Below are 10,007 nucleotides of genomic sequence, written 5' to 3' on the forward strand. Positions count from 1 at the left end.
AAAAAAAAAACCTCATTGAAGTATGCATGGTATATGTAACTATATATAATATCTATACTTTCAAGTTCCAGAAACTTCAAAACAAAATCCTATAGTATGTATTTTTGAAATAACTCTACCATTTGATTGCTGCTTGGGAAATGTGGATGATTCATTTTAAAGACAAAGAAGAAAGAATAAAAGAAGCAAAACTTAATATATGTTTTACCAGAAATACATAATGATAAATTATCATGAACGTCAGTAGTAACAAGGAACACGTTGGCTCACAGTGGTGTGATGGATGCCGTTTGATCTCCCGAGCAATTCATGCTCTTTGAGAAACAAGAGCTCTCCATGCATGGGCAAAAAGTGCTGCGGCTTCACAATTCTAAGCACTTCCTCCTTTAAAAGAAAGTTTTACATTAGTTTGGCACCCAAATGAAAATTGCACATGAAGAAAACATTATCACAACTACAACTTCCGTAAAATTCAATCTATGAAGAAGCAACATCGAAGAGTATTTACCTATATATACATCAATAAAACACAAAAATTAAGTTACTGAAGTATGACTAGTGAAGGTAAAAGATTGTTGGCAATCCTTATATAGAATAAAACACAACCTATGAAGCCTAAAGCAATTGGGAGATTGGTCTTCCACATCTGAAGAACAAGTTGAAGAAGTAGAAGAACCAACATGATCTCATGGAACTCAGGTAAAATCATGCATATATGCATTTCATGGTATTTCACATAGGATAGCAGTATCACTTGCCATCTTAAAAATCTAGGTTTCCAGCTTTTTGATCTTTTGTTCTGTTGTCTTATGTTTAAGTTTCTTTACCCTTGTTCCATAAGAACTATGTCGGGGGGAGATTCTAATTTGAATTTCAAATTGACAACTAGAATATATAAAGATCTTGCATTTGTGGTCAATTTAGTTTTGGGTTTGATGCCTTTGTTCCAACCCGTGACTCATGGTTTAAGAGCTCTAAGGCTACAGTTGTGTTTGTGATACACAAACCAATATAACAGCTGTCTTTGTATGTCCTCTCCCTTTCAGAGTTTGGCCAAGGACAAAAGTCCAAAACTCCTTCCTTGCTTTGGCCCTCATGCTTGCCCTCTTGTGGCACCTCTTTGGCTTGTGTCTCTCTCTTGTTAGAGCACTCCATCAGCCTATATATACTGAGCAAGGCTGCCTTTGCTCAGTGGTTGTCAAAATGTAGTTTCTACATTTGCTTTGTTGGGTTTCTCCCTTTGTTGGGTTTTTGGTTTTACTTTACATTGTTTATTAGTCTCTAAGTCTTCCTTTTGTGATTATAAACCTTAGAGCTGAACAAAACATCTTCTCATAAACTCATTGCATTCTGCATACCATGAGATCAGTTGGTAGTGCAGCAACCCAGGAAGTGTTCATGAAAGAAGCAGCTGAGGATAGCTGATCGAGTTCTGATGTATCCCGCTGAGGTAGCTGGGTTCATGAAAGAATCAGTTTAGGATAGCTGAGTTTCTAAGAGTGAAACTTCTTAGAAGTCTTCAAGAAGAATCAGTTAAGTGATAGCTGAGTTCTAAGTGTAGCCACTTAGAGACAAGAGAGGTAGATCTAGACTAGTTTGGGATTAGGTAGGATAGCAAGTCGTTGTTGTATCCTATACTGTAATTTTGTAAGGAGTGAGGTACTCAGAAACAAAAGAGAAAGTATAGATCTAGACTAATGGGTAGTTTAGGCAGGATAGCAAGTGGTTCATGTATCCCTAGACTATAATCTTGTAAGAAGTGAGTTTTACATAGTGGAAAGGTTTGTCCCTCAAGAGTTAGGGGCACACAGTTTTTCTCCCTGATTTTAGGGTTTCTGCGAGTAAAAAAATATCTTGGTGTTCATTGTTATTTTACTGCAACTTTTATTTATTGTCATTGTGTATTTGTTATTCAGGATAGCTATAACCCTTGTTATCCCTGAGAATGAATTTATCAGAAACAAGTTTTTATCAGAAACAAGTTGTTAAGGGCCTATTCCCCCCCCCCTCTAAGACCTTTAACTAGATTCCAGACCGGGATACATGCAGCTCACTTTCTGCATTATTTAACTACAACATAAAAGTTTTGGCAAGCTAAATAACGAGACAATGAAAGCAACCCTTTCTAACATTCTTTGAAAAAAGAAGGGAAACACATTCCTCACACATCATTACTTCTTTCTTGCCTTTTCATTTTCATTTTAAACTAAACAAATTCAATACTGATACAGTAATGTGAACTTCGTACAAAACATATGAGAAAATAGAACGTCAAAAGTGAAAATCTTGAGATGGTTCAAACTTATCAGCTCCCCACGGTAACCATGACCAGAAGTGTGCAGCCCCTCGTTTTTACCCATCACTATTGTTGACCCCATATCTGATATGCGGTTTAACATTTTCATTACCCGAGATTCGTTACCAGGAATCACCTATAAGGTAAACCAACGTCAAATGGCTTTGACAGATGTATAAATCAAAGCTTGTAGCAACACAGTTTATCGAAGTATGATCTCAGACTCTGGAAGCTGGAAGAAACAATCTTTTGCCCAGAGATATATTTGACAGCAAGCTAGTTGGTAAAGAATACAAAACAGACATAACAGGAAAGATACACAAAAGGTTCTGTTCTCCATCCAGCTTTCAGTTTTGGCAGTTTCATCTTTTCTACTGACCCATGAATACATTGAATGTGAGTGTGAAGTTTCATGTTGCTTCTTTCTTTCTTCCATATTTTAATTGTTAATTAGAATCAAAAAAATCATCAGGGTGATTAACCACAGGTATACAGAATTTTTAAGTGTACAGACCAGTAACCAATAAACAAAAGAAGACGAGGAATAGTAAAATATAAATAACTAGTTATGCGAAAGAAGAAAAGCTCATAAATGTGTGCACTGTAGGAAAATTGGATACGAATCCAATGCTGATAAGTAGAGTTTACTACCTTAGCAGAATATAAAATTATATCTTCCTTGGTCAGTTTGACAGAATGACTACCTCCAAATGATGCAAGATTTAGCGCCGCACGAGGTTCTGCCTGACACGACAGCATATATAGTCATTTGCAAGCAAAACGGTCAAGCAAAAGCTTTCTGTTTATGGGAGCAGTCAGTGGAAGCTATATAGATGAACTTACTTGAGAGCCAGTTGTGACGATTAGCAAATCCTTTGGCGCATAGGAATCAATATCTTCCACTTTCACCAGGGTTGATGGGTCAATTGGTGCCTTCCCATCCCTCCAAGCTGCATCAAGATATGTCCTCAAGGACATACCAACAAATTCCTAAAAATACAATATAACAATTACTCAACACATCAGGTATATAAATACAGCGCATTATGTTGGACACATTCAGAAGAACCTACCAACTTTCTACCAGTAGCATCAGCAGCAGCTTTCACACTTCCAAGTCCATGTATGTTTGAAGCAAACTGGGTAGTAATAACCCTCCCTTGAGCTGCTGAAATATGCCTCATCAGTGCATTTGCCACAGAGGATTCACTTGTTGTCCTTCAAGGTGAGAGAACATTTGTAGAGTCACTCATCATCTGAAAATAATGTTGATCAATTGATGACTAAATTCTTTCCTCCATGAAATAGTCTATTTTCATGCCTAGTTCACATGTCTTTCTTAATTACTCAGTATGCATGGAGAAGTAAAGCAGTAACTTCTCTTATGGATCCTCAGCTAAGGTTATTGTCAATATGGCTATTAACCTTTTATATACTTGATCTAGACAAGACCTTCTTAAACTCTTAAAGTGAGGATGTTTTTATTTTTAGCATGTATTTTGACAATCAAAGTCACACATTCCCTAGTTACTTACCCATATACGAATCATACAAAAAATTAACCAAAATGAAAAACGTTTAACTATTTGAATAACACAATATTTGTTTTAATTTTATCGAACAGTCTACAATTATTTACAATTTTACATCAATTTGAATGACCAAATGATTATGAAATTAGTTGAAATTTTGTAGACATATTTCTTGCATATGAATCTAGAGAATCAACGGTTGAGATATTTAAATGAAGTCATTTATTAATGTAAAATAGTAGAAATCCTCAAATTCTTAAAATAAAGAGGTCCTTTTTAGACCTTCCCCCTATATATATCATGGACGATCAGAAGCAGACGTCCGCACTTTTCTAATTTCACCGATGAAACAAATGTCAACCTTTCATTTGTCAGTTGAAAACACTAGGGTTGATATCAAACTGTGTAGACCACTTGTGTGTTGTCATCCTCTACCTTTTCCAAAAGGTAGTAACGGGACAAACAAGTTCACAAGTTCCACCTTCTTCTTTAATTAGTTTTTAACTTCTCTCCTATATCTTTGTAATGAAAATTTTGACGGAGCGTAATGAGCCTATATTCATGAATTTGTTTATTTTTACATTTTGCAGCTAAGATTTATCTTCTAAACTCGAAGGTAAACAATTAATTTCACATTATCATAATTTCGTTTTTTGCTAGAACACAATTGCTTTCTATATGCAAAGAGATTAGAGAAGAATTGATAGAAGAACAAAAACAATTGACAATCTTAAAAGATTTTAGATCAACACTTGATAGAGAAGATCCTAATTATTGGGATAATATCTATTTGGTTCAGAGAAAATCTATAGAATTCTAAAAAACATTAGGACTATCAAAGAAACCCTTGAAGTGTATAAGAACCTTGTGATTTTCTAAGCATAGGATAAAGCCTTGAAGTGTATATGAACTCCATACTCCTATAATCCCAAAATCTGACTACTTAAAATAGCAACACCCTTAATCCCAAACCCTAAAATCGAAACGCCCAGAACTCTAAAGCCATTGAAAGACCCAACTTTTCAAAACCCAAATCAAAACAGTGAGAAACTCAAGAGCTTTGATAATCTACCGAAGTTGCTTTGATTCAGCCACTAACATTTGAGTGTTGTTGATGAATGATTGGATGACAGTTTGTGTTTCTGCATAATCCCGGAGGCTATGTAGAAGCACAGTGGAACGTGAACGTGAACATGAACAAGAAATAACATGAACAAGAGATGCAAGAGCATATAGTGGTTCACCATGTCATCGGAGGACATGGTTACGTCCACTTAAGATTCCACTATTATGACCAAAAGACCCTTAGTGTTACAAGAGCTCTCTAAGATGGAGTGAGTAGTGATTGAGAGAGCGGTCCTTTCTACATATGGGAAGCCTTACTTTTATAGCTAAGGACGGTTTCCTCATATTACATAATTCCAATGTGGGATAAGTTGCACATATCTCTTATCATGGTGCTTTCTTGTGGAGCTTAGAGGAGGACATTCCGGATATGGTACCGATGATCTTTCACCATAACGAGGTAGCCCAGATGTCGGTCTATCGGAAGTATGTCAGGGGCGGGGCCCTCCGTGGTCGGAAGACGGTTTACAAGGTTGTTGCTTATGCTTGACGGTATATCTACTATCAACATGTCCCCCAACTCCCAAGTAAGAGGACCATCTTACTTGGAGAGTTACAAATAAATTGTATGCCGCCAAGTGTAAGTGACGACCGAGTAACGGCATACACCCCATGTCCCCCCAACTCTCCGAGAAAGAAGGTTCTCTTACTCGGAATTATTTCCCCATCTTCCCCTTTTTCTCACAATTTTCTTCTCTCTTTTTGAAGGGAGTGACAAGATTCACTATGTCCCCCCAAGTCTTGCTCGGGTGTTGCTTTCCGTTTTTGGTACATAAGTGTTATCCCTGGTGTTGCTTTCTATTTGTTACAAAAAAATGTCATTCCCTAGCCCCGGCCTAAAAAATTATTCGGCCGGGCGAGGTGTTTTCATGCTTCCAATGGCAAGGTACCGTTGGTTCCCCTTCTACAGCCATCCGGGTGTTACGTTTTTCCATTGATAAAGGTAGCGAGCCCTTTCCATATATTGTGTTTCTACTCGAGTGACGGGGTGTTAACGTCGTCTGTGGTTTATCAAGCCACTTGCTTTGTTTTTAAAGGGATGATATAAATTGCTATCTCGGTGGATTGCCTATCTCGGTGGAATGCTTATCTTGGTGGAAAGCCTATCTCGGTGGAATGCCTATCTCGGTGGATTGCCTATCTCGGTGGATTGCCGATCTCTCTTTGGCTTAATACTTTCTTGCAAGCTTGCCGAGTCCAATATTGGAGACTTGGAGCTCCTTATAACCCAACGGTGTTTCCAATCTAATCATGAAGACTTAGACTCTCATAACCTGAGATGTTGTTGTTCCCGATGGTGTTTCTCAATCTAATCATGAAGACTTATCATATTCTGATCGTGTTTCCAATCCAATCATGAAAACTTAGACTCTCATAACCCGAGATGTTGTTGTTCTCGATGGTGTTTCTCAATCTAATCATGAAGACTTACACTTTCATATCCTGATCGTGTTTCCAATCCAATCATGAAGACTTGGAATTCCCTATGCAATGTCCGGGAGGCAAAATAAGATACCAATATAGTGTACATTTTCCTCAAACAAATTTGAATAGACAATAGTGATCGTGGACCGCATGTTATATAGTCTGTATTAGTTACAACAATGCATGGTAAGCCAACGCTATCATGACTTAATTGTGGAACATAATCAACAATAATTTTTCAAATTGAAACGTGAAGCAGTAACACATAAATAATGCTATATGTGCCTCATTGGTGTTATACTAGTAGTATGCCATAACCTGCATGCATACTTCCCCAAACTCATATATAAGACTTATGTGTAATGGTCGTAATCTCGGAGACTATGTAGAATCATAGTGGAACACGAACATAAACAAAAAACAACATGGGCAAGAGACAAGGACATATAGTGGTTCACCATGCCATCGGAGGACATGGCTACGTCCACTTGCGAATTAATTATCATGGCCAATAGGCCTTTGGGATCGGGAGAGAGAGATTCAATCCCTCTCTACATATGGTAAGCCTTCCTTTTATAGCTAAGGAAGGTTCCTTCTTATTATATGTTTCCAATGTGGGACAAACTATACATAACTATTATCTTGGTGTCTTCTTTTTGGAGCTTGGGAGAGCACCTTCCTGATGTCGTACCAATGATCTTTCACCATGGCGAGGTAGAATATACATCGTATCTACAAGTTTCATGATTTGTCTATGGGGGGGGGGGAATGTAGTTCCTAACTACCGACTATAAGTCCCCCCAAGTTCCTGTTCAAGACACTTCTTGAGTGGGGACTTGATATATAAAATGCCCATAGACCAGTCATTTATCAACGGGTACCCGGTACCCAGTCCCAGTCCCCCCAAGTCCGTACTCAGGAAGTGTGTTGAACGGGTCTTGCTTATTTCGGGTCTTACTTTTCTAGATATACACCGTAATCTTTAAGTCCGCCAATAAGATAAAAAATGTCCCTCCCAACCCCCGGCCTCAAAACTTACTCGGCTGGGTGAGGATTATTGTACCTTCACAATGAACAAATGATCGATTAGCAGCTTACGTACATAGTTTAGTTGACCAACTCAATATGTGGTCAACCAAGTATTGTTATGGCATAATAATTGTCGAAAAGCACAATGGTTCATGCAATTGTGTAATACTGAATGTCGAATGCCAATCTCTCGGTGGAATGCCTCGTTCAAATGCCAATCTCTTGGTCGAATACCAAAACCTACTGACCAGCATGCATACTTATATATATACAGGTTGACTTGCAAGTAGGACGAAATCATGGCAGCAATATTATAAATTTTCACAAACCAACGAGATTATAACAATCATAATCTAGACGAGACTTATCTGTGAAAATAGCCGCCAAATGGGTGTACATAGGAGGTACGGTAGAATGGCCTTTCATGTTAGTATCCCGTAGAGTAAAATCATGTTGTTTGATGTTGTATAGGTTTCCCTTTTCTTTTCTTTTTTTTGTCACCGAGACCCGCTGCTTGTAGATTATATAAAGCAAATCATATCCTTCCCCGGGAAGCTATGAGCAGATACTCTGCCTAGACCCCCGATGGCTGCAGACTTGCAGTTGTATGACCTGCTGCTTAAGAATGAGACTGTGAAGCCTCATGCCCTCGCTGGTGACATTGTACCCTGGTGATATACCGTGCTAAAGAAAGACTGTTCGGGGTGACATGGCTTGTCTAACTCGCTCAAGTCCGCCAACTCAGTCTAGGAAGGACTTCTTCTGGACATAATAAGATGGGTGTCCATAGCAATTGTTGCTGGTTGTTAGGGTGTCGAGAGTATTTCCTTTTTTGTGCCTTTTAACTGATCCTTACTAACCGAGAGCAGACGAATGACATGTTGCTATCATCACCAGATAACTCCATGCCATTTGAACATGATGAACCAGCGATTGTTGTACCCCCGAGAAGCTTTTGTAGGTGCCGTGCGGGTGCCCAGAGCAAGATGCTGGGTGTCCAGATCAACACCACTTTCAGATGAAATTCCCTTACCAAGATCAGACCAACTCCCTCTTCTCTCTTTAGCTGGAGAGGAGAATCACTTCTCAGATCCCGCAAGATTTTCCTGTGTCGATGTCCCGGCGATTCGATCGAGTTGAACCCATGTGCCATGTTGATTTGCATGTGAAACCAGACGAGCCTTGACCGATTTGCTTGAGCGGTGCCCATCCCGGCCGGGCAATTGATCGATGCTATTGATGGATCCCGGGCGCTACCAGCTGGTTCCCGACGCATCACTCCTGGCGGGCATCGGATGAGCTTGGCCCGGGAAAGCTAATCGGACTGGACCCGGCCGATTACGACAACGTCCCACTGGCTCATAACTCTAGTGGATTTCCCGAGTACTCTCTCAAATCTGCTGGCTGGACTGAGCTTGAGTCCTTATGTTGGCTACCCTGTTGATAGTGGCGTAGCCAGAAACCACAAGTAGAAGGGTCAAGAGTTTAAACAATAATACCACACAAAATAAAAATATAATTTTTATTGAATAATATAAAAACTTATAAATCATTAGAATACTTTGAAAACAAAAGCTAAATAAAATAACAAATCTCCCTAAAACAATTATAATTGTCCTCGACGATTGCTCATATTTTGAAATTTTGGAGGAGCTTCAGATGGTGTTGATTGTTCTGTTGCTTTTCTTTTACGATACTTTTCAAATAAAACTAAAACATCCATAATTGCAAGTTTTTAATTATGAAGGTTGTCGACGACAGGGAAAAATTTATTGAAGGATAACAAAAAAAAAACGTAAAGAAGCGACTAAAACTGTTTATATAGAGGTGCACAAGAAATCAATCACAATAATTGATTGATTAGGAAAACATAATAATTAAAAAGACAAAAAAAAAAAGATTAGGAATATGTTTTAATTGTAATATTAAATGGAGATGCTATCAATCATTGATTCAGATTAAAAACTTATATTAACAAAAAAATAAGAGAACCACACGTAACAAACACACTTGAGGAGTTGAACACTCTGATGTGTTTTAAAATGTTACTCGCAAGCGCACGAATCAGTTGCAGCACAGATATGCAAGAACGAGGTCGAACCCACAGGGAATGTATGAAAATAGGAAAAACTAATAGAATCTAAATTAATTTAACACTAACCTAGTTGAATGAAAGTTGATGGTGAAGTAGCTAAGACAAATAAAATAGATAAAAAATTACCTTGATGACGAAGTAACTAAGACATCGGATTCCACCACATTACTTGATAAGTCTCTAAATATTATCTACTAATTCCCGAATTAGGAGTAGCAATCTAGAAATCAATCTACTGCTTTCTCAAGATTTAACAATGAAGCACACATGAAATATATCTAAAGTAGATTCTTCTTCGCTTCTTAATTATGAACATCAAAGCATCACATGTACACAAACTTATTGAAACTACAAACGGTCAAAGTGTTTACAAAGCATCAAATGTGAAACAAGCTCATTTGACTGACAAGAGATCAAAGGAGTTCATATTAAATATTTTACAAAGCCAAGCATGGATTAATAAAACTGACTTCCAAACTACCAAAAATGCATGACATTAGAGGTG

At 38.1% G+C, this 10,007-nt stretch overlaps 1 pseudogene across 1 annotated transcript in view; it reads right to left on the reverse strand.

Moving 5' to 3' along the window:
- LOC101295621 overlaps window positions 1-10,007 on the reverse strand; it is an 880,650-nt pseudogene that overhangs the window by 241,783 nt on the left and 628,860 nt on the right. Inside the window, exons 138-141 of the transcript XR_184594.1 lie at window positions 3,370-3,514; window positions 3,140-3,286; window positions 2,948-3,040; window positions 1,359-1,454 (exon numbers count right to left, since the gene is read on the reverse strand). The product of XR_184594.1 is annotated as an uncharacterized LOC101295621 (transcript). The remainder of the gene's footprint in view (window positions 1-1,358; window positions 1,455-2,947; window positions 3,041-3,139; window positions 3,287-3,369; window positions 3,515-10,007) is intronic.

Source organism: Fragaria vesca, linkage group LG4 (genome assembly GCF_000184155.1).
Source record: "Fragaria vesca subsp. vesca linkage group LG4, FraVesHawaii_1.0, whole genome shotgun sequence".
In the NCBI taxonomy this organism is placed as follows: domain Eukaryota; kingdom Viridiplantae; phylum Streptophyta; class Magnoliopsida; order Rosales; family Rosaceae; genus Fragaria; species Fragaria vesca.